Source organism: Girardinichthys multiradiatus, chromosome 4 (genome assembly GCF_021462225.1).
Source record: "Girardinichthys multiradiatus isolate DD_20200921_A chromosome 4, DD_fGirMul_XY1, whole genome shotgun sequence".
NCBI classification, from domain to species: Eukaryota; Metazoa; Chordata; class Actinopteri; order Cyprinodontiformes; family Goodeidae; genus Girardinichthys; species Girardinichthys multiradiatus.
The window spans coordinates 11,351,066-11,376,398 of record NC_061797.1 but is presented as its reverse complement, the minus strand read 5'-3'; the positions used below and the strand labels follow the sequence as shown (position 1 = coordinate 11,376,398).

The following is a 25,333-nucleotide window of genomic DNA, read 5'->3' as shown; positions in this document are numbered from 1 at the left end:
GAAAATGTCTGAGGAAAAAAACTAGTGCTGTCTTGACTGGTAAATCAGGGGCAACGAATGAGTGTATTTTCTTTGTTTTGTGACAGATCACAACAAATATAGAAAGTTTAAAGGCTTGTAAAAACTGCAGCAACCTGAGAATTTCTTTACTCTCCCTGGGCTGCTAGAAAATAATTTAGTTTAGTTCATTTAGTGAATTTTGATAAATGGGACAATACATATTAATAAACATTAGCATGTAAATACATGAGATTTTAGCCAGGTGGCTAATTTCCATCTCTAGTGGCAGAATGATGTAATTCTTCTCTTACAGCCCAGCTTTGGTTGTTCTCACAGCTGGTTCTGGTTTATCTTGGCAGAACTTTTTTATGTGGTGTTCAGCAACTGTTGGTGAGAAACTTGAATTTGGTACAGTTAATTTGCAAAAGTGGAAATGTTTTCATTCCCACCTTTACATAGAAGTTTTAAACTTCTTAGAAGTTCTGCACTTGATTTTTAGGAAGTTTAAATGAAAACTTTGCTCAGAACAAACTTTATTGTTGTTCTTGGCACGTTCAGTAAACAAACACATTTCTAAGTTCTTACATATTTCAATCCTATTATCCTTTTTTCTTTTTGTGGCTTTTTCCCTTAAGGGATGGACATCAGATCACCTGCCTCCATCTTACTATATCCTTTCCTTTCCCTTTTTAACATGTCCTTCTCCACTGTGTCCATAAATCTTCTCTTTTCTTTGACCGGGCAGCTCCATTTCCAACATCCTCTTTCCAACGTATTCACTATCACTACCTTTGCTGCTCCTCTGATCTGCTCATTTCTAATTCTGTCCATCCTGGTCACTCTCAAAGAAACTCTCAGCATCTTTAACTCTGCCGCCTCCGGAACAGCCTCCTGTGTTTTGGACAGTGCCACTGTCTTTAACACACAAAAATTAGCAATTCTTATTTGCGATTCTTGTAGATCCGGGGCATAATGGGCTAAGCCATACTGTTCCAATGGAAAACGTTAACTGGAATCTTGTTTTCCATTCAGAAATGTATTCTAGATCCCCACTGCCTTCTAGGCAGCACCACGCTCCATGAGGTGAATTTAGTTAAACTCTGTAGCTGACTTATTTCCCTAACAATGAGCTCCGTGTTAGATCTGAAAAAAATAAAAAGCTTCATGCCTGTAGCCCAAGAATTGTGACTTCAAGGAATTATTCTGTAACATCAGGGCTCGGATGTAAGAATAACTGCAAGCTCCGACTTGAGACTCCAGTCAAACCTATGGATCAGTAAGATAAATCTACCTATTACTGCAAAACCTCTTCATGGTGGAGTGTCTCATGTCAAAAATGTTTCTGGCTTACAAATTAGTGTAGCAGATAAAGTGTTAATGACTTCAGGACAGGATTCTATTAAAAGCCATTTTTGTTTAAGCGGCAGATAGAATGCTGATGGATCCATGGAGTGCAGTTCTGCTCCAATCTGCTCCAGTTTGAAAAAAAAAAAAACAACAACTCCATTGGGCCTCTGGGACATTCCTGTAAGCATTATCAGCACTCCAAAACTATTCTAAACTGACATCAATAGCTGTGCTGGCTTGATCCCAGTGGACCTTGTTAGCTCCATTTAATAGCAAAATGAGCCAACTTCTGTGTCCTTCTCTGGCACAAGCAGCCACGAGCCCTGGCTGCACTGGTGCATTAGATTGTGAATGTTAGAAGATATCCTGCTAATTATCGAAGGGACACTGGTTTGGACAGATTTAATATTTGTAAATTTGTTAGCATGTGCAGCCAGATTGTCTTGGCACTTATATAAAGACATTTCATATGGAGAGACAGCATTAAGAATCATGTATCAAGCAGCATCTGGAGTTGTTTTACCATGTGTTGAGTACAGTAATCTTTATTGCATTTTTAAATTACCTCTCACCATTAATGGTGTTGTTGTTAGCTTCTATAACTGTCCAAAACAGTAAGATAATTGTCACACAGGCTCTTTATTCTTAACTATCTCTGTTATCCTAAAATACCAACAAATTTAATGGCTGAAACAAATCGGTTCCTCTTCTTTATTAGCTGTAAATGTATTTTTAGCTGTCAGATTGTAAAGTGTGCTGTGGTCATATGAACCTAATGGGGGCAAGTAGATATTGCACCACTGACTTCCATTACAGTTTCTCTGAATATCTTCACAAATGATCAGACTTCTTGCATGAATGCTGCCCTGGGCGAGTCCTTCCTTCTGCACCCCATCACCCCACCACACAATTTCCAACATCAAAACCCATTTTGCAAAAAGTGAATTTTGCATAATAGGTCCCCTTTAATTCACTGGTCACCAACAGGTGCGAACACCTCTATGGATGTCTTAACAGTTTGATGATTTGGAGCATACAGGTGTGTTATCACAAGTAGAAAGGACTTTAGCAATGATCTTGGAGAAGCGATTAGACGGCCATTGTAAACCTTATAATAGTTCATCAATTTACAATGGCAGTGATTACTCACAAAAGCTAAACATTTGAAATGTGTGCTTATCTTCCAAGTGTTGGATGTCTCGGCTCAGTCACCTCAAGGCTCAGAAGGTGCAATGCTTTGATAATTTGAAAGAACTCCGTCACAGACTCTACAGGCCTTAGTTAGCAATGTCAAATGATAAAGTTCATGACAGGACAATTACAAAAATACTTAACAAGTATAACTTGTTTGGATGAGCTGCCAAGAGAGAGTCTCTTCTCTTCAAAATTAATATTGCAGCATAACTAAGATAATTTACATAAAACCTGTTGAGAGTAATTAAAGGTTCACCAAGATTTTGAACTGAGTTTGGCTGAGAAATTATGTGTGGTGTAGCTGTCCCCTTTTTGGTGCCTAAATGTCCTGAAGCAGCAAATGCACTATCTTTGAAAGGCGCACACTGCCTTGATGAGACTGAGGAGCTTCACCCGTGGGAAGACCTTGAAGGGGATACACAGTGTTTTGTATTTGGAAGACAACCGCTTCAACTAAACCACAGGAGGGCTTAGAGGAACACTCACTTTTTATCCAAACCAAACTGAAAACCTCTGACTTAACTGACTGCCCAGTGGGGACTGGATGGAGCTGGGCAACCAGAGGGGAAGATGCTTTTAGGGTGGCTAAGTCAAAGGAGGGCTAGATGAGCTAGCTGTAGCATTATATTCTCATTTCTGCTAAACCAGTCCCACTAGCTGTTGTCTTCAGTTTATTCTTTTTCTCACATACAGTTGATTTTATTGTTTAAAGTCTAAATCTATTTATAGCAAAATTTCCTGTAAAAAAAAAAAAAAAAAAACAATTTGAGAAACGTATTTGTTTTGTTTGTTTGGATGCTTCAACATGCAGAAATTTAAATAAATGAAAATAAATGCTATTGAATGTTTAATTATTATCATTAAAAAAATAAAGCTATGGGTAAAAATAGATAGGATTTTTTTTACCCTGTCAGTCAAAATGACAGAAAGCAAAAAAGTCTAGCACAACTTCTGGCTTGAATGGAGTTATTTAAGAATAAACTTGCCTTGCCGTAACCACTGCCAGGACTAAATCTTTAAAGTACGGTATGTCAACAGGTTGTGTTGGACCAAACCTTACACATAAATCACCATGACATGAAACACCGCGGAAACTCCCTACAATAATAACTCAGACAGTAGACATCACTTCAAAGAACAGGCAACTTGGTCTATCTGCAGTGGAGACAACGGAAAGCTTCAGTGAGCAGTGAACCAGACACTAGATTAGATTAAAGACAGCAGCTCTGCACAGACAGCCTGAGACTGGAAATGATATCTGGGTTCAGTGAGCAAAGTTACATTCACACCAAGTGTGTTGACAACTAAACAGTGCCCGTCTCACCAGCAGGGTGACAGACATGTAGCCATGGTAACTGGACACAACAGCAACCACACTCATAACAGGCTATGGGAAACTAGGTGTGGGCTGGTAACTGGTACCAAGGTACATAGAGGTTTTAAAAAGTTACGGTTGTAAAATCACTAACATTTTCTGTCAAATTATCTCTTATTAATCAGATGCCAGATAATGTTTTCTCATTTTTTCAAAGCTTTTTCTGTTTTTCTGAAGCATAAAGAAATGAAAGCTCTGCTCCACCCCCCAACTGCTTGGTTTTGGGAGGATCCAAAGCAAGTGTATTGTGAAGGCCAGGTACACAGAGAGATGGAGAGCTGGATTTAAATGCAAGTGTTTGAGTAACACTAAGGAAAGCGGTTGCCTTTCTGTTTTGAATTAAAACGATTAGATCATGTTGCTTTAGTCAAAATATTATGGAACATTTTCACTCAAGGTTATTTCAGGAGGATCTCATACCAGCCCATGCTACAGTAAAATGTGTATAGTTTATAAAAGCCGCAGTGAAACTAACAATATAAAGGTGTATTCCTGGTATTTCCGGTATAGTTTCTTCATGCCTGTTTTGTACTTTATGCCTTTAATCCACACTGTTTTTTTATTCCTGCTGTTATAGAACAGAGAGAATTGGAAATAGCTGACAGTATATTCAAGATGTGAGGAAGTTGCTGCCCTTTGAGACGTGTAACATATACTTTTTACTCTGACGAGGAGATTGACTAAAGAAAGGATATATGATGGAGAGCAGACCTTGTTGCTACAACATATCAGGATTTTTTTTTAAATCAGTTTATCTTTGTCTTTCAGAGCTTCCTTTTCTCTTGTACCAAGTGGACAGACTGAAGACTGTCAGTATCTAGAATAAGTAATATTAGGCTATAAAATCATCATAAATATTCCTGATGTAGTCTCAAGTACTCACAATGAAATAATTTAACGACCTTTTGCTTCTGTTGGTCAAATTTTGGTCAAAGTTTAGAAATAAACAAATAAACTAACCCCTGTGTCTTGGTAAAGGCAGTGGGTAAAAGGAGCAACACAGGCTGTATTTCCTGTCTCTGTCGTGTCTCTCTCTGAGACCTGCGGGGAGTCGAGGTGACACAGGAAAACATGTTGATCACAGCTCAGTAAGCAGCACGGAGGTCATCAAGAGCTTTTATAAATGAGACAGACTGACCGTTACCCTGGCAACAAGCTACTATGATGAGCAGCCATGAGACCCCCAGACGATGTGAACGTGCACAAGTGTGTATGCCTGCATATTTTAATGTTTAAATCTGTCAGATTTTTTTTGTTTGTTTATTTTTTAGAGAAGCATGAGAATGCGTGCCTGCTTATTGTCTTGCTGTCTTGGCTCTCTAGCTTCTCCTTTTATAGCTCTAACTGCAGCATTATGGCTCTTTTTTTTCATTTAGTGGAAAACTGAAAGTGACAGCAAATTGCTCTCTATTAAAGTCTTTTTTATCCTGGAAATCCATCCAGACCATTTCTCAAAATGATTGTCTGTTCACAACACATTGCTCTGGCTCAGTGCCATGTGATATTATTAATTAGCAGAAAAAGAGACACTTAAGCTGTGCTTAACTATTAAAACTAGTGTAACTGGGAAGATTTAAAGGCTGATTAATGTGAAGTTTGCTGATGGTTTTATTTTTGATCCTCCAGGGCCAGGATGATGGTGTTGAAAGCAGAGCTAAAGACAACAAACAGGACCCTGCATAGGCTCCTGGGGAGTCTAGGTGCTGCAGGATGTGGTGAAGGGCCATATTCATTGCATCATCCACAGATCTGTTGGTTCTTTAGGCAAACTGCAGGGGATCCAGAAATGGTTCTGTGATGGATTTAAGGTGGGTCAACACTAGGTGTTCAAAGGACATCATTAGCACAGAGGTCATGGTGACAGATCTGAAGTCATTTAGCCCTGTGGAATTAGTCTTATGCAATTATTTTATGAAAAAAAAAAACGAAAAAACTGCTACAACCTGCATTTTTAATAATATCTATACTGAAAAACATTCGATTCTTCTTTGTCATTTTAACCAGTTATTAAGAGCCATTGTGAAAGATCCAAAGAGCCACTTGCACCCCTGGAGCCACAGGTTGCGGACCCCTGTTCTACATCTATGAAATGAGGACTGATAAATCCATGTTACACTTGTAAGATAATAATTTGTAAAGTATTTTGAAAACCAAGTTATTTTCCTTCCACTGTATTATTAGCACTACTTCATGTTGGCCTATCACATAAAATACATTGTTCAAGATAAACAATGTATTTGTTGAAAAGGTTCAAGGTGGATGAATACATTTACAAAGTACTAGACTGACAGTTCATATAAGCCCAGAGTAAAGCTGCTTTGCAAACATCTTCAAAGAAAGCTAGCATCACAGCAGTGGCCAAAAATCTCTGTTTGGCTTTTTGACTGCAGTCTTGTTTTAGCTCTGGCTTCTTTTTCAGTTTTCTACTGGTTTAGTTTTCTATTGGCTATATGTGCGTTTCTCGATCAGCTGAGGCATTGTAGCCATTAACCTTTTCTATGTTGGGTTGTGTTTGACTCCTGGATCAGGTTGTGCAAAATTGCATAATCAGTTCAGAGTTTCCAGTGTTGGACTAAAGTGTTCTGTTGGGTGGCTACAAGAAGTGCTGTCCTCTCTAATCTGATATGATCAGTGAGAAAGGTTGACATACAATGCTCTTTCCTTCTTATTTAATAATGTATTTTCTGTCACAACTGTTAAACGGCAATATTTTTCAGCCTCTACATAAGGGAATGCAGCCCCCACAGCACCCAAATACTGCTCTGATGGTGAATAGTGCATCGTACCACACTGGCCCTGTCTATACTATGGCATAGCAGAATACATTTATTATAATCAGAACATTTAGGACAACTCAGGTTTGCTTTCCTGTTGCTATGCCCAAAGCGAATTTGCTGGAGTCCAATGTCAGCTGCTTTTTGTCTACAGTGTGGTCTATAGGGGTGGACATGACTTCCAGCATGAGCCCAATTCAAGCTGCTTTAAAGGATTGTGTGTGTGTGTGTGTGTGTGTGTTTGTGTGTGTGTGTGTGTGTGTGTGTGTGTGCACACGCACATTATAAGGCTGGGTCATGTCAGAGTAATAGGATTGCTCGGCCTTACTCCTTCTCTGGACACTCTGGCAAAGATAGGCCTCCTAAATCATCCTCACAACTCTGAACAAGATGGAGAACCTGGCGTCGCCTCTGCCTGCCCTCCCTCATCGCTGCAGGCACAACCACTCGTTCCAAGGGGTACAGATATTGCTCACGGCCACGATTTTCCCTCAACCTCCAAGAGGAATGAAATTATATCTAGTCAGCATTCTGTAAATGTCCACAGAGAGACTGTACTCCAGTTCATCACAGCTGTGCCACACTTTCTGTTTAAAGACTTGTCTGCTGATCTGCATGTTTTCTTTATACTTCTTTAACCTTATAGTTTGTCTGCATGCCTTCTATATTTATGTACGTAGGCAAATACCTTGCTATCATATTAAAAAAAAACTGATTATTGTCTGCAACAGATGAATGCAAGTAAGAAGTGGAAATATACACCTTACTTTTCAGATCCCTTTAACCTTTTCTAAGTTTTATTTGGATTTCATGTCACAGACCAACACAAATTAACAAATAAATGCATAGTGTAAGAATAATGATACATGGTGTTCTATGTTTTTCTGTGAATAAAAAAGCCCCAGATTCAGTAGCTTTATGACCCACCTTTCACTGCAGTGACAACTTCAAGTCTTTCTGGGTATGTCTCTGCCAGCCGTGTATTTCTAGATATTTTTACCTTTTTGCATATAAAAATAGCTCATACTTAGTCAAAGAAAGAAGAGCATCTTTAACTCTGAACAGTTTCCCTGTACCTGCTGAACAAAGCGTCACACTGCATGATGCCACCACCATAATGTTTCAACATGGGGATGGTGTGTTTAAGAGGATGTGCAATGTTAGGATTTCATAAGGCCACAGCCTTATGTTCACTGTGTCCTCTACATGGCTCATGAAAAACTGGAACTTTCTAATACTTTGTTTCAACTATATCTTTCTTCTTGCCAACTGCCTTACCAAAAGCTAGATTTGTGGAGACTAATAATTGTCCCACCTGAGCTGTCGGTTTCTACAGTACCTTCAGGTGGAGGGGAATGTCTTGATAGATTTGCAGTTGAGCCATACTTTCCACATTTTCAGATGAACAGGGCTGTGTGAGATGTTCGAACCTTGGAATATTATTTTCTAACCTCACCCTGCATTAAACGTCTCCACAACTTTATCTCAGTGAGATATTTACTCTCTGTGCGTGTGTTTTAGTTTGAGATGTGTTGTGACCTCTGCAGTCATCCAGACACATCCCTTTCCCAGTACAGAATCAGCACCATGTTAAAGCATGAGCAAAATCCACATACATTACAAATCAACTACCAAACTGAACATTGTGGAGTCTGTACATCGCTATTTGGCCTAAAGTATTGGTTTATGCCACCAAATTAATGCATGGCTGCAGGTGTATGAAATAGTACTGACACAGTTAAGGTCAAATTAATTTCTTTGTAGAAATTTAAAAAGAAATAAAAAAAAACGTCTCCTTTGTATTTGTGTTTTTTGAATAAACACCTGCAAAAGTCTGTTATATGTAAATGAGTGTGCATTTAAAATAGAGAGCCTGCAGAACTTAATGAGCTGCTGCTGCTGAGTGACTGACAGAAAACCAAAGAGCTCTCAGCTGAAGCAATGGGAAGGTTTCTAAAAGTTCATTAAGAGGGAATGCAACAACAAAACAACCAATTTTTTTTCTCTCTGTCAGCATTGTCAAAAATGTTGAGCAAATGCATTAAAAATCAGAAGCTTGTGAAAGGTAAACATGCAAAGGATGTCGCCAAAGTGTCAGGACAGAAAACTGAAACTAGCATGAAGAGAGAAATGAGCAACCAGAGAAAATAAACAAAACCAGGTGTCAGTGTTTGTAGCTGAACCATAACCAAATAGACTGGAATATGATCTACAGTAAAGGCAAACACAAGCAACTAAGTTATGGAAGGAGCTCAGTAGAAGCTGTCATGCACTGGGAAACTGGCCAATGTGTCATTTAAACCCTGATCCCCTGGGACCAACATGTTTTATATGTGTCCCTGCTCCAGAACACCAAATTCAAATGATTTAATATCCTCCATAGCATGCCATCAGGTTCTGCAGATCTGTTAATGACCCATTGATTAAAATCAGCTGTGCAGGACAGTAGGCCAGGAGGACCAGGGTTGGGAACTGCTGATTTAAAGGACTAAGAGACATGTGAACTCAGGCAAATTATATTTTGAACAGTTATCTCATTCAATGCATTAATGACATTTGTCCAAATATTTGTGCATTTTTTCACAAAGAAAAGATGATTTAAAAAAAAGTTTTTCATTGTGGCAAACGCATCAAATTAATGCTGTGGTTACCTCTAATTAGACTGAATTATAAAGAAGTGATTTGAAAATATGAGCTGTCAGCTGCTGTCTGGACATGTGAGACATTCCTGATGAAAAATAGAGTTTTTATTTATTAAGTTTAGCCCTCAAAGACCCTAAAACATCCACGTTTTGCTTGTAACGAAGTAACTGATGTTTTTCTACCCTATTAACAAACACAAGATGTTCAGGATTTCAAACAATATCCCAAGCTTCCCGACTGATGGAGCACTGTTCAATCCAGCATCAGAAAACAGAAAGCTCAACTACAAATCTTCCAAGACATGGCCATCCATCTGCACTGACTGCAGGGCAAGGAGAGTGTTAATTAGAGAAGCACGTCAAAAGGCCCATAGAAACTCTGGATGAGCTGCAAAAATCCATAGCTCAGGTGGGAGAATCTGTTGAGAGGACAACTATCAGTCATACAAGCAACAAATCTAACTTTAATTATTATAAGAACAAGAAAGCCATTGTTGAAAGATAACGGACACTGAGTGTTGTTTACAGTTTGGAACAAACCATGTAGGTGACACAGGTAGAACCTGGAAGAAGATACCTACTATGTGTCACAGAAAACTAACACTGAACACACTGTGAAACATGATGGTGGCAGAGTCATGTTGTGAAGATGCTTTCCTTCTGCAAAAATAGAGAAGCTGGTCAGAGAAGAAGAGAAGATGAATGGAGCTCAACACAAGGCAATCAGAGGCTGGGAAAATACTTGCGACTCTCCTGTCCTTCCAGCAGGACAAGGACCCTACATAACACAGCAAGAACTACAAAGAAATGTTTTAAATTACAGCATGTTTATGATCCAGTCAAAGTCCAGACATAAATCCAATTAAAGATCTGTGTCACAACTATAAAACTGATGTTAATAGTCTCTCACCCCAATCTGACAAAGCTTCAGCTATTTTGTAAAGAAGAATGGGCTACATTTCTATCTCTGGATGTGTACAGATGATAGATACTTATACTGCAAATGACTTGCAGCTGTAATTGCAGCAGAAAACAGAATGCTAAACTGCTGTAAGACTATAGTCAAATCACATGAACTGCATCAACTTATTTTGATTTATTGATGCTTTTATTTAAGCTTTGGTAAGAAACATAACCAGCACCTTTCTAAAGGGATATTGCAACTTTAATCTTTAGGACAGGAATTGATTCTCATGAACTCCTGCAGTATAATGATGCATTACACAGGATTATCATCTTACATCAGTTCTATTTTAAGACATACAGGTCTATAGGTCAACATTTCACTGTTCAGACTTTAGAGTTAGTTTGCAGATTAATGCATGGAATATCTTTAATTAAACACTAAAAGGCATCAAGAGGGATCTAAGCATTTTCACACACTATTTATTAAGAGTGGTTTTGTTTTCATATTTTCAAATTAGCAGAGTAGTCCACTTGTAATAATACTGGGGTATCACAGCATACCAAACCTTTTACTTGAATCAGTTTTAATAAATCTTGTTTTAATAAATCTGTTCATGCAGCATGACTATCAGCCCCCATGGCCAGACTGATGATAGTCCTCAGAGCAGAAGCAGAAGCAAAGTGAAATCTCTCTGTTAGAGATCAGTTCTTTTTAAAATAGATTGATGCTTTGATTAAACTGATTGTTTTATTATAATGTGACTCAAAGCTGCTTTCAAACTATCAATTGAACAAATTTAGACAGTTATCGCGTGACAGCAATTAAGCTGCACAATGTTAAATGTATCCCATCTGCAGTAGATAATGCGTAAAGCCGAGAATGCGCCGTGAACTCTCAGCTGTTTCTCATTGTTCATTCAAGCCTCACAGTCTTATCTGCAAGATTAGCACAGCAGCTCTTTTCCTCCATCTTCCTCCGGGGTATGATGGAATCATTAATTCAGAATATTTATTTATTTAGCAGACTTCCTTCATCACGTCTTAGTTGGTACATTCTGCTTTGCAGCGCTGATTCCACGTCTCGATATTCTGTCACCATGATAGTTGGAACAGGAACGCTATCCAATTTTCTTATTTTGTGGCTCACTGACAGCCACACTTTACAAAGGAATTGTGGATGATAATAAAGTTTAGCCTTATAAATGATTAAAATTTAAATCAAGCATATTGGTTTGTAAATTTAAATTTAAATGGTTGTAAAATTCTAAATGCTAACTACTTTTTGTTAAAAAAAAAAAAAACAATCTGATTACAATGTGAGTAAAAACGTTGGTCCGCTCAATTGTTGATCTCATTTGTCATTTACGGTGTCCAGCTGGGGACAGTTAGGCGGAGACGTTTATATGGTTACGTTTTTTTTTTTTGGTTTTGTTTTTGTACCATAAAACTATAATAAAAACACGACAAATCCAAAAAGGAAACAAATAAACGGTCCTGGGGAGATTATAAAAAGAAAATAAAACCTAGGGGTTCATACTACCTGTCACAATCTCTAGATTAAAAATACATAAAGAAAACTACTTATGTAAACACGTAATAAATTAGGAAACAAGAATAAACAATGTAACGAATAAGAATAAAATAAAAACAACCCCAAAAAAAAGTGAATATAGTTACGTATACAAACAGTTAAACCATTTACATCCACTGTATTAAAACACTTTTTCTCCACTGTCTGACAATAAATCAGACTAAACCTTGTCTGTTTTAGGTGAGGATTAATACAATTATTTATATTTGGTAAATGACAGAATAACAAGACATTTACACACTCTAGGGGTACTTTAAACAATCTGGGAGAAGCCTAGATCTCATGGCTTTTTTCACCTTTTGATAGGTTAAGTCACAACATTTGAGTTAAACAGAGGCACACATAAATAATCTGCAGTCATTGGTTTAAATAATTCACCATTACAACATGCATATTGCAAGGTTATCATCCTCATACAATAATACTATAACATCTATAATATAAAAACAAAGAATACAATAAAAGTATTTTAAAAACAAGATACAAGTCACGTACCAACATGAGCTGAAAGTTTAGGTCATTCAGAGAAGAAGAAGCCCTTTCTCCAAAAGCAGCACAAAAGGTTAGATTGCGGTTTACAAATCCACACAGGGACTAAGACCTTGATTTGGAGACATGTCCTGTTGTCTGATGAAACTAAAGCTTTAGGACAAAATGACAATTTCATTTGGAGGAAAAATGGGGAAGCTTGCAAACATCATCCCAACTGTAAATTACAAGGATGGCAGCATTAGGCTGTGTGTGAGTTTAAATGCAGGACGGACTGGTGCACCTCATATAATATAAGGCATTGTAAGGAAATAACATTGAAGAAACATCTCAAAACATCATACATAAAGTTAAAACAAAGGATCTTCCAAATGAACAATGACTCTCATTTCCCACCAAATTAGTTAGAAAGATACTTAAAAACAACGAAGTCAATATTTTGGAGTAGCCATTAAAAAGGGCTGATATCAGTACCATAAAAATATGTGGGCAGTGCTGAAAAAGTGTGTGAGAGCAAGGTGACCTACAAACCTCACTCAGTTACTCCAGTTCTGTCTGGATATGAAACATAAAGAAAACAAATCTCATCAGGGTTGGAGTAAAGACAGGGAGAGTGGGAAAAACAGGAACCAGAAAAGAACCTGAGAAGTGATTACTAACCTGGTTTATTACTTTAAAGCTGAGTGTTCCACACCATCAGAGCGCTTTAAAAATCTTGTTGCAGTTACCTTATGGCAGTTTAATAAACCAGACAGGTGCCATCCATCCAGCCATTGTCTGTACCCATTTGTTTGTGCTGGGTCAGGGGGGAAGCTGCTGCCTATTCCCAGCGGTCAGTGGGCGAGAGGCGGGTACACCCAACATAGAAACACGCAGGACAAATAACATGCACGCTTATGCAATTTAGAGAGACCAGTTAACCTAACAGTTATGTCTTTGGACTCTTATTAGCTTTTTGAATAATACTGGATCCACACGCAGATCTTAGTTAGGTCTACTAAGTAAGGTCTGTGTAAGTAACTACTAGGAGAGCAATATGAGATAATTAAGGCTGGGATTACTGCTGACCTGAAGATGGTGGGCAGACAGTGAAGAATATAAAGATTTCCTTTCTCCATTAAACAAGAGGGACTGATAAGAATATTGATTTAGTGGTTATCAAAGCAAAATAGGTTGTAAAAAACTGTCAAATAAGTGATTACACTGTCTTGATCAAAAGCCCTAAGATAAAAGCTATTCTTTAATGACATTCAAACAAGCAAATGTCCTCTTTAAAAAAAAGATTTATTATAGGCAGATCACAATTAGTAAACATATCCCATGTCTAAATAAAATCCTTAAAACAGATCATGTAGCAGTGAACATCCCCTCCTGAGGCTAATGAAATGTACAACATTCGTTTCAGTTTGCACTTTGCTCTCAGACTGCAGGTTTACTTGCGGTTCAAAGAATATATTGAAGTAGAACAGAAGGCAGGGGTTCAGTCATCGGTCTTCTCCTATCTAACAATTCCCCACTTTAGGTTGGAAAACGACTTGTAATACTGGTGTCGGGGAACGTTATTTTTTAAGTTTTGAGGTAGATTCTATAATTTAGGTTTGAGCTTTAACTAGGCCATGCTGCCACACGTTCTAGCTTTGGCTGTATCTTTTGGGATGCTTTGTGGCTGGAAGGTGATCTTCTGCCCCAGTCTCAAGTCTTTTGTAGCTACTAACAAGTTTTCATCCAGGGGTGCTCTGTATTTAGCTCCATCCATCTTCCCATCACATCATCTTCTCCATCATCAATGCTGAAGAAAAGCAGCCCTATAGTATGATGCTCCCACCACCATGTTTCACTGTGGAAAAGTATGTTTAGGATGGCGCCGCAGATGGTCGCCTCGGCGTGTTGGTGCGCATTATTTTGTTTTGTTTTTTGCTTTAAAACGGTCTTCTGTGATGGTACCCGGAGCTCTCTCACCAGAGAAGAACTCATGAACATCAGGGCTACTACACCAGAGGAGTTATTTCCCACTTTTCTGCCTACTGCTCTGGAATTTTTGGACATTCTGGTCAAAGGTGCGCTCACCTTTGTTCATGCGGTGAAACACCGGAAGAGAGGGAAACGGGCTGGGGTGCTGGTACGTCTTCGCCAGCGTGGACTACGAACACCGTTACCTGGAATATTTCTCTCTAACGTGCGCTCACTTCCCAACAAAATGGAGGAACTACAACTGTTGTTGGGGAAAAACAGGGACTTTTATTCATCTGCAGTTTTGTGCTTCACGGAGACGTGGCTGTGTGGATTAATACCGGACTCTGCGCTGCAGCTGGCAGGATTCCAGCTCTACAGAGCGGACAGAGACACGGAACTCTCCGGCAAAGCGAAAGGTGGAGGAATCTGTTTCTACCTCAACAGTGGTTGGTGCAACGACGTGACAGTGATTCAGCAGCACTGTTCTCCAGACCTGGAAGCCTTCATCATAAACTGTAAGCCTTTCTATTCCCCCCGTGAGTTCGCTTCGTTCATCCTGGTCGGTGTTTACATCCCGCCGCAAGCTAACGTGCAGGTCGCACAGCGCATGCTCGCCGACCAGATACTGAGTGTGGAGCGGACCAACCCGGACTCCTTAGTAATCGTCGCTGGTGACTTTAACAAAGGTAATCTCACCCACGAACTCCCCAAATATAGACAGTTTATAAAATGTCCGACCAGAGAGGACAACATTCTGGATCACTGTTACACCATCAGAGACGCTTATCACACCGTCCCACATGCTGCTCTGGGCCAATCCGACCACATCATGGTCCACCTGATTCCTGCATACAGGCAGAAACTAAAGCTCTGCAAACCTGTTGTGAGGACGACAAGGAAGTGGAGCAGTGAGGCTGTGGAGAATCTCCAGGCGTGTTTAGGCTGTACAGACTGGGATGTGTTCAGGACTACTACCAACAGTCTGGACGAGTACACAGAGGCTGTGACTTCCTACATCAGCTTCTGTGAGGACAGCTGTGTACCATCATGCACCAGGGTGAGTTACAACAACGACAAACCCTGGTTCACAGCTAAACTCAGAAGGTTAAGACTGGATAAGGAAGAGGCCTTCAGGAGCGGGGACAAAGACATATACAGAGAGGCTAAGTACAAGTTTGGCAAGGCAGTGAAAGAGGCCAAACGACTGTACTCTGAGAAGCTCCAAAACCAGTTCTCAGCCAACGACTCTGCGTCTGTCTGGAAAGGGCTCAAGCAAATCACCAACTACAAGCCGAAAGCCCCCCACTCCATCAACGACCGACGCCTCGCCAACGACCTGAACGAGTTCTACTGCCGCTTTGAAAGACAAAGGGACAGTCCTGCAACCATCTCCCACGACGCCCCCCAACAGCTGCAGCCACAATCCACCACCCCCATCTCTCCAACCTCAAGAGGGGCCTTGGCATCTCCAACCCCCACCCTGAAGTTCCCCCCCACCAGCCCCCTACCCACGCCGGGGACGGCTCTTTCCATCCAAGAGAGGGACGTAAACAAACTCTTCAGGAGACAGAACCCCCGGAAAGCTGCTGGTCCGGATTCTGTCTCACCAGCCAACCTGAAGCACTGCGCTGATCAGCTGTCTCCAGTCTTCACAGACATTTTTAACACCTCACTGGAGACCACAGGGCTTAATGACTTCAGACCCGTCGTCCTGACCTCTGTGGTGATGAAGTCCTTTGAGCGCCTTGTGCTTTCACACCTAAAAGACATCACCGACCCCCTCCTGGACCCCCTGCAGTTTGCCTACAGAGCCAACAGGTCTGTAGATGATGCAGTCAACCTAGCCCTTCACTTCATCCTCCGGCACCTGGACTCCACAGGAACCTATGCCAGGATCCTGTTTGTGGATTTCAGCTCTGCCTTCAACACCATTGTCCCAGTTCTGCTACAGGAGAAGCTCTCCCAGCTGAGTGTGCCCGACTCCACCTGCAGGTGGATCGCTGACTTCATGTCTGACAGGAAGCAGCGCGTGAGGCTGGGGAAGCACGTCTCTGACTCCCTGACCATCAGCACCGGTTCCCCCCAAGGCTGTGTTCTCTCTCCTCTGCTCTTCTCCCTGTACACCAACAGCTGCACCTCCAGTCACCAGTCTGTCAAGCTTCTGAAGTTTGCGGACGACACCACCCTGATCGGACTCATCTCTGATGGTGACGAGTCCGCGTACAGATGGGAGGTGGACCATCTGTTGGACTGGTGCAGCCAGAACAACCTTGAGCTCAATGCTCTAAAGACAGTGGAGATGGTTGTGGACTTCAGGCAGAACCCAGCCCCACCTGCCCCCATCACCCTCTGTGACTCCACAATTGACACTGTGGAATCTTTCCGCTTCCTGGGAACCATCATCTCCCAGGATCTCAAGTGGGAGCCAAACATCAGCTCCCTCATCAAGAAAGCCCAGCAGAGGATGTTCTTCCTGCGGCAGCTGAAGAAATTCAACCTGCCAAAGACTATGATGGTGCACTTCTACACAGCCATCATTGAGTCCATCCTCACCTCCTCCATCACCATCTGGTACGCCGCTGCTACAGCCAAGGATAAGGGCAGGCTGCAGCGTGTCATTCGGTCTGCTGAGAAGGTGATTGGCTGCAGTCTACTGTTGCTCCAGGAACTGTACACCTCCAGGACCCTGAAGCGGGCAGGGAAGATTCTGGCTGATCCCTCCCACCCCGGTCACAGACTCTTTGAGACTCTCCCCTCTGGCAGGAGGCTGCGGTCCATCCGGACCAAAACCTCACGCCACAAGAACAGTTTTTTCCCATCTGCCACCAGCCTTGTTAACAAAGCCCGGAAACCGGAAACCACCCTGACCCTTTTTTTTTTGCTGACAGGACACTTGTAACCTGTAACTCTATGCGTTACATTAACGCTCAGCTTGGACTCCTGCTTTACTTGCACTGCCATACTTGCACAATGATCACCTGCACTGTTGTACTGCTCTTGCATCTTATACTGCTCTATACTTACTCTCACTCACTTAAAACTGTGCACATATATTTATATTATATTGTAGATATGTTTATACTGTTTAATTTGTATTGTATTGCACCGACTACGCCAAAACAAATTCCTTGTATGTCCAAAAACGTACTTGGCAATAAAGCTTTTCTGATTCTGATTCTGATTCTGATTCTGATGCAGTAGTAGATTCCTTACATAGTGCTCTGTGTCTAAGCCCAAAATTACAATTGTTTAATATTAATGCTTTCCACTGACTATTTCTTTGAATTTGTTTCTTACCCATACCATTTGTTCTTAGTGTTGAGTTTTTGTGTTTGCGCCTGGTATCCTTTTACCACCTGGTTCTGCAGAAAAGCTTTTCCTCTCCAATGCCCACCACCCAATGATGCATGCTTTGACTGGGGGGACTGAGTTAAATCTGACTGTATGTATTTATATATAACAAAATCAGACTGGGCTCAAAAGGCATGAAGACAATAAGAAACTTTTGCTGAAGACTGGTAGGTTACACAGGCGATTTATTAGAATGAACCCAGCATTCATTCTAAAAAATGCACATAAAAAGATTTGGGTAAAAGCTTAAGACTTGGATTCAAAATTCAAACCTGTGGCATTGTAACATGTTTGAAGTAAAAAAACATCCAGCTGCATGAATTTCGTCACAGCACACAAGTGTTTTGCTGTCTGAAGGATACGAGCCAAATAGGTATATATTATGGATAATAGAGTCAAAACACACACATTATTTTACATATACCACATTGTGTTTTGTCAAACACAACTGAAATGAAAGGATACTGCTTTTGATGTAAAAGAAGATGCAGCAGAGGGACAGCGGCAGAGGTGAGAAAGGAAACTTCTCTTTACACCAGCACCATGTCTATTTAACTCCACGATAAAATCATTATTTTTGCTACAGTTGTTAGTCATGGTGACAAAACTCTGTATATGTTACTTCTAAAGCCACAAGGTGTATGCTCTATAACATGCCTACTGCAATGTAAAAGTAAAATCTAGTATTGATCCTTGAGGAGGAGATGTAATGGAATCTAAGCAAGATGCTTCAGAAACCTATTCATTTACAACACTGGAATTGTCCTTGTTGGTGAAAAGATAAGGTACTGAATCTGCTCCAGATTTTTGTAAAGTTTCTTATTCTTCTTTTCATTTCCACCTGAGCTTCCTCACTGTTATGATGACCCCCTGTTGTCCTGTTGTTCTCTGATGAGTCCACCTTTACTGTTTACCCCACATCTGGGAGAGTTATGGTACGGAGAAGCCCCAAAGAAGCGTACCACCCAGACTGTTGCGTGCCCAGAGTGAAGCATGGGGGTGGATCAGTGATGGTTTGGGCTGCCATATCATGGCATTCCCTTGGCCCAATACTTGTGCTAGATGGGCGCGTCACTGCCAAGGACTACCGAAGCATTCTTGAGGACCATGTGCATCCAGTGGTTCAAACATTGTATCCTGAAGGCGGTGCCGTGTATCAGGATGACAATGCTCCAATACACACAGCAAGACTGGTGAAAGATTGGTTTGATGAACATGAAAGTGAAGTTGAACATCTCCCATGGCCTGCACAGTCACCAGATCTAAATATTATTGAGCCACTTTGGGGTGTTTTGGAGGAGCGAGTCAGGAAACGTTTTCCTCCACCAGTATCACGTAGTGACCTGGCCACTATCCTGCAAGAAGAATGGCTTAAAATCCATCTGACCACTGTGCAGGACTTGTATATGTCATTCCCAAGATGAATTGACGCCGTATTGGCCGCAAAAGGAGGCCCTAAACCATACTAATAAATTATTGTGGTCTAAAACCAGGTGTTTCAGTTTCATTGTCCAACCCCTGTAACAGGCAAACATGTCTGGTAATTAATTTATTACAGGTTTGACTCCCTTGATCTTTTAATTCTTTTTGGAGACTCACTGGGTTCTGTGTTTGAAGAGTTCAGAGTTAATGATAAACAGCCACAATATTTAAGCCTGAACATAATATTAGCAACATAAAAATAGTTTGTTGTAGAAGTTGGCAATCGGTATATTATAGCTTTGCTAATTTTAAAACATAAAGTCCTGCAAAGAATTAAAACAATTAACATTTATATACATAAAAATAAATAATTTTCCAATGATTTTACTGAATTTGTTTTGTTTTGCCAATATTTTAACGATATACAATGTGTTGGATTTTTTTAATTGTTTTTTGGAGACAAAAAATACTTTATTTTACTGTATAAACCAAACCCTCCCCTGGCATATGTTCACACTTAAACAACATAATAAAACTGATCCAGCTCCGATTGCCCTGCAATGACACAACGTTACTCTCCATAATGCAATGTGTTTTGTTTAGTGACAAGGTTAAAAGCACATTGTCTTTTTCACCACATTATGACATTAAATTATGATTTTTCACCTGCTAAGAAGTGATTTTAGCATCTAGTTTGCAAATGGAGGATTTAATCTGCCCTATCTTTCGTATTAATTATATTATCAACATCAAAGCACAGTGGGTCTTTTGCGGGCTGTGCACGCTCGATCAATAATGTTGGTACTTGCCATGATCTTTGTGCGCCTTCAGCAGATGATAACTGACAGCGATGTTACGCTGGAATGATCAAGACGAAAGAAATAAAATGTTTTAAGGAGTTTTTATATCATGGCTTTTGTTTGTGATTGGCTCTAAATCAGACCTCAGATAATCCTACATAGAATCTTCTATTCTCATCTATTTTTTTTTCCAACCCAAATCTGTTGGCACATGTACAGAAGATTATTTCTCCACATCATCTGTCATTTTATCTATGCTTACTTCTGGCAGACAGCAGACATTTTTGCGTCCCAGTTAAACAAGTTTGCTTGCGGTTTTGTACATGCAAGCCTTTTGAAGATCAGGCCCTTATTGTTATTTCTACATTTTTGCTTAAAGGGGACCTATTAAGCAAATTCACTTTGTGATCGTTTTCTTACTTCCATTTGGATCTCTAATGCTTCTACAAACAGTCCAAACACAAAACAAAAAAACATTCATATGTTTTTTAGCTATTGTTACATGTCTGCTGGACTGTGTGTTTTTCTCCCCCTTTGCGTCTCCTGTCTCTCACAGGTTCAGAGTGCAGGGTGATGCCAATTTGCCTTGATTGGCTTGAGGGAGCCGATCAGGCAGCTCTACATAAACTGCTCACCTGTAGGGCAGGGGGTGTGGCTTCACCTAGCTGGCTTTTTGGCACATGCTTTGTTCTCCAGCATTGTTTCAAGGTTTGTGGTGGGAGTTTGTGGGCTAGGTAAGTTTGTGGTACCCTGTACATTTCCATAATGTAGTTTTTTTCTCTGTTATACACACTAGGTAAGTAGGTTGGTGCCACCCATGTAATGTTTTTGGCTTGTTTTGTTAGCCTAGAATAGCAGAGCTTTCTTTTCCTTTATTTCTTCTGGCTTAGTTTAGGTGACAGTTAGGCCCTGTTTTGTTTTATTTATTTCTTTGATTTGGCACAACCTAACCGCCCCTTTCCCCCCAACAGGTTGTTCAACCCTTTTGGGGTCTGTTTTTTGAAAAGAGAAAAATAAATCCCATTGTACCACACTTACAAAGACTGACATTTTATTATGGTTGTCCTGTGTGTTCTCCCTCCTTCAACTTGAGGGGGGTCCGTAACACAAGTGGGGGCTCGTCCGGGGTCTTAAATAATTCCTGAGCTGAGGACAACCACAGTAATTGCCAGGTTTTTGTGATTGTTTGAAAATGAGCTTTGACTTAAAGGAGTTCATTCAGGCTCTTTGCTGTGAGAAGGTGGAGTTATGTTGTAAGAAGGACTTGTTGGCCATTGCAGACCATTTTGATATTTCTTTGAAGAGGCATGTTGTTAAACAGGAAATTAAGAATATTGTTTTGCAAAAACTGGTTAAGCTGAAATTCCTAGGGGACTCAAGTGAAACTGTTCTGGATGTTTGTGATTGTGTTTCTTCTGGTGAATTAGGAGTCTCCCTGTCGGAAACAGGAGCTGCCGCCATGATAACTCCTCCAAAGGTGTTGGAGGAACATCAGGTGCCTCCTGGGACTTTACCTTGCTTCGATCCTGGGTCACCAGACCTCGGTAGTTCCAGTGGTAATGTCAGACTTAAGGTTCGACTGGCTCGCCTTCAGTTGGAAGCGCATGAAAGAGAGATGGTTCATGACGCTGAGTTTGATCTCAGACTTGAGATTCGGAAGCTGGAAATTGAAGCTGAGAAGGAGATCAAATTAAAACCGCTCGAAGTGGAAGCTATGAGGCTTTTGCAAAGTAAGTCATTGCTTGGTTCATCTGTCCCACTTGATTCTTTGGAGGTCCTGTTAAATAAAAACAAGTTTGATGTTAGTAGAAATATTGCTTTGGTGCCACCATTTAGGGGAGTCAGAAGTTGATTCCTACTTCAATGCCTTTGAAAGGATTGCAACAGCACTAGTGGCCAAAGGAGATGTGGGCTGTGCTGCTGCAATGTAAGCTAATGGGTAAAGTTGTATCATCACTGTCAACTGAGGATGACATGAATTATGATGTACTGAAACAGTCTATCTTGCGTGCTTATGAGCTTGTGCCAGAGGCTTAAAGGCAAAAATGTAGGAATCATAAGCGGTCCAGTAGTCAAACTTACGTGGAGTTTGCACGAGAAAAAGCTGTCTTATTTGATAAATGGTGTGCAGCTAATGAAGTCAAGGGAAGCTATGAACATCTTCGTCAGCTAATCTTGCTGGAAGATTTCAAGACTACATTACCTGAACAAATGGTGGTTTACTTAAATGAGCAAAAAGTGGCCTCGTTATCAAAAGCTGCAGTCTTGGCTGATGAGTTCATGTTGAAACAAAAATGTGTTTGTAGCTGCACCTCGTACAGATAGGGTTTCAACCGCCCGTCCCCCAAAACCTGAACCAGGTCAGTCAGAAGCCAAGACCAAGCAGCCACCTTTTCTTTCACGGGAGGTACGGGAGTGCTTTTACTGTCATAAAAAAGGTCATGTCATTGCTGACTGCCTTTCATTAAAGAATAAAGCTTCGTCAACCTCAACAAAAGGCATGGGTTTGCTTAAAAATGTATCTCACCCCACTACCCAGATGTCTAAACCTAAGAATGATCTAGATTCCTGTTTCAAACCCTTTGTTACTCCAACTGGGGAATTACTTGGCTGGTGGAAAGGTGTTGCCTGTGCCTGAGGTTTTGGATGCTCCTGACACAAGCCTGGAGGTTGAACAATCAATGTCTCCTAACATTTTCCCTGCTTGCGTGGTAACAAGAGCCCAGTCCATGAAATATGGCCTTGATTTGTCTGACTCTTTTCTTGCCACAGAAACCTGTCCAGAAGCTGCTAGTTCCGGGGGTAATCGTAAGAAAGCTGAAAATGTGCTCTCTCTTCCAGAACCAGACATAACAAAGTTTCCTGCTTCCAGGGAGGAGTTTATTGCTGCACAGAAACAGAACATGACCCTGGGGAAGTGTTATATTTCTGTTCTTAACCAGGAGGACGCCCAAAAAAGGAAGGTGGCGAATGTCATTCAGAAGGGTCTCCTATTGTGTCGCTGGACTGGTGACAACCTAGAAGATTGGGATGCTGTGTATCAGGTGGTGGTGCCAACAGTGTACTGGATGCAGGTGCTAGCTTTAGCACATGATCATCCACTGTTAGTGCATTGGGGCATAAATAAAACTTATAACAAAGTTCTCAAACACTACTTTTGGCCAGGACTCAAGTCTGATGTTTCACGCTTTTGTTGTACCTGCCATGTTTGCCAAGTTGCTGGCAAACCAAATCAGGTCATTCCTCCTGCTCCTTTGTCCCCAATTCCTGTAATGGGTGAACCATTTGGAAGGGTGATAGTTGATTGTGTAGGTCCCTTGCCAAAGTCTAGGAGTGGAAACCAGTTCATATTAACCATAATGTGTACTTCCTCCAGGTTTCCTGAGGCCGTGCCTTTGAGGAGGATCACCACTCCTGTCATAACAAAAGCACTGGTAAAGTTCTTTTCAGTGTTTGGTCTTCCTAGGATTGTCCAGACTGACCAGGGCACCAACTTCAAATCTAGGGCTTTTGCTCACGCACTGAAGGAGTTGGGTGTAGAGCATGTCACGTCAAGCCCTTACCATCCTGAAAGTCAGGGTGCACTTGAAAGATTTCACCAAACGTTAAAGTCCATGTTACGCAAATACTGTATGGATACAGGGAGGGACTGGGATGAAGGTATCCCACTTTTGTTATTTGTGGTACGGGAGGCAGTGCAAGAATCTTTAGGTTTTAGTCCTGCTGAGCTTGTGTTTGGACATGAAGTTAGAGGGTCTTTAAATGTACTTAAAGACAAGCTGGTTGCACCCTCTAAAATAGTTAGGAGTATCCCAGAGTATGTGGCAAAAATGAGGGAGCGCCTTCAGAAAGTTTGGTCTTGCTGCGCATCCTCTGATCTTCTCTGGTGACAAAATTTTCTGGACCATATGTGGTAGAGAAGAAGCTTAGTGAGACAAATTATGTTGTCCAGACTCCCGACCGACACCACAAAACTAGACTCTGTCATATCAACATGATGAAACGGTATCACTCAAGAGAAAATGATCAAGTTTCTGGAAGTCAGGTTGACTCAGTTTCACCTATAGCCTGTATGGCTTCAATTCCTACTGATGAGGAGTGGGTCATGCAAAAAGGTGCTTGCAAGGCTTAATAATAGTGAGGTTTTGTCTAACCTACCCCTCTATTTGTCACATTTACCAGCTGACCAGGCTCAAGACGTTGAGAAACTCATGCTAGACTTCTGATGTCGATTCAGTGATGTTCCTACCCAAACAAATGTGCTGTCTCATGACATAGTTCTTACCAATCCGGTACCTATAAAACAGCGAGCATACAGTGTCAATCCTAAAAAAAGGGGAAGTTATGAAACAGGAAGTGAGGTACCTTGTTAAAAATGGACTTGCTATTCCAAGTTGTAGCCGATGGAGTTCTCCATGTTTATTGGACATGAAGGCTGACGGAACCCCAAGGTTCTGTACTGACTTTTGAAAAGTGAATGCTGTAACAGTCCTTGATGCATATCCCTTACCCCTCATTGATGACTGTATCAATGATCTGGGGCCAGCTACATATGTCACTAAACTTGACATGCTAAAGGGGTACTGGCAAGTACCATTAACGAAAAGGGCCTCCGATATTTCTGCTTTTGTAACGCCGGACAGTTTTTTTTCAGTACACAGTGATGCCTTTTGGGTTATGTAATGCTCCAGCTACGTTTCAAAGGCTTGTAAATAAAGTACTGGGAGGTGTGCCGAACTGCTGCGTGTACCTAGATGACATTGTTATATACTCCAGTGAATGGACTGACCATCTTGCTACCTTGCGTGAGGATTGCAAATGCCTCGCAGCCGCCTCATTGACAATCTCTCAAAATGTGAGTTTGGTAAAGGTACCAAACTGCTGCAGGAAGATAAAGATGGCATAGATCATCCTGTAGGTTACTTCTCAAGGAAGTTCAACCTTCATCAAAGTAGGTATTCTACTATTGAAAAAGAAACGCTTGCATTGCTTTTGGCATAGCAGCATTATGAGGTTTATCTTGGCTTGAGTGTGGAGCCCATAACAGTCTTCACAGACTATAACCCACTTGTCTTCCATTGTAGGATGTACAATCAAAATCAGCGACTTATGCGGTGGGCTTTAATCATTCAGGAGTACAACCTCAAGATCCGCCATAAAAAAAGGGTCGGAAAATGTTTTGGCCGATGCTTTGTCATGTATGTTTTGACCTTGCGTTTTTAGTTTTAGGCATACCAAACATATTGTTTGGAGTTGTAAGGGTGGGGGTGTTACATGTCTACTGGACTGTGTGTTTTTCTCCCCCATTGTGTCTCCTGTCTCTCACAGGTTCAGAGTGCAGGGTGATGCCAATTTGCCTTGATTGGCTTGAGGGAGCTGATCAGGCAGCTCTACATAAACTGCTCACCTGTAGGGCAGGGGGTGTGGCTTCACCTGGCTGGCTTTTGGAACGTGCTTTGTTCTCCAGCATTGTTTCAAGGTTTGTGGTG

The 25,333-nt window shown here is 41.0% G+C and overlaps 1 long non-coding RNA gene across 3 annotated transcripts; it reads left to right on the top strand.

Moving 5' to 3' along the window:
• The first annotated feature begins 3,923 nt into the window (after positions 1 to 3,923).
• Positions 3,924 to 7,569, top strand: LOC124867373. Of its 3 annotated transcripts, none has more exons than XR_007038033.1 (6): positions 3,924 to 3,967; positions 4,094 to 4,174; positions 4,685 to 4,742; positions 4,895 to 5,122; positions 5,543 to 5,724; positions 5,921 to 7,569. It is a non-coding gene; the product is annotated as an uncharacterized LOC124867373 (long non-coding RNA). The 3 variants fall into 3 exon arrangements; XR_007038031.1 differs by having other exon boundaries at positions 3,925 to 3,967; positions 4,685 to 4,725; positions 5,921 to 7,568; XR_007038032.1 differs by having other exon boundaries at positions 3,933 to 3,967; positions 4,074 to 4,174; positions 4,685 to 4,725.
• Positions 7,570 to 25,333: the final 17,764 nt, after the last annotated feature.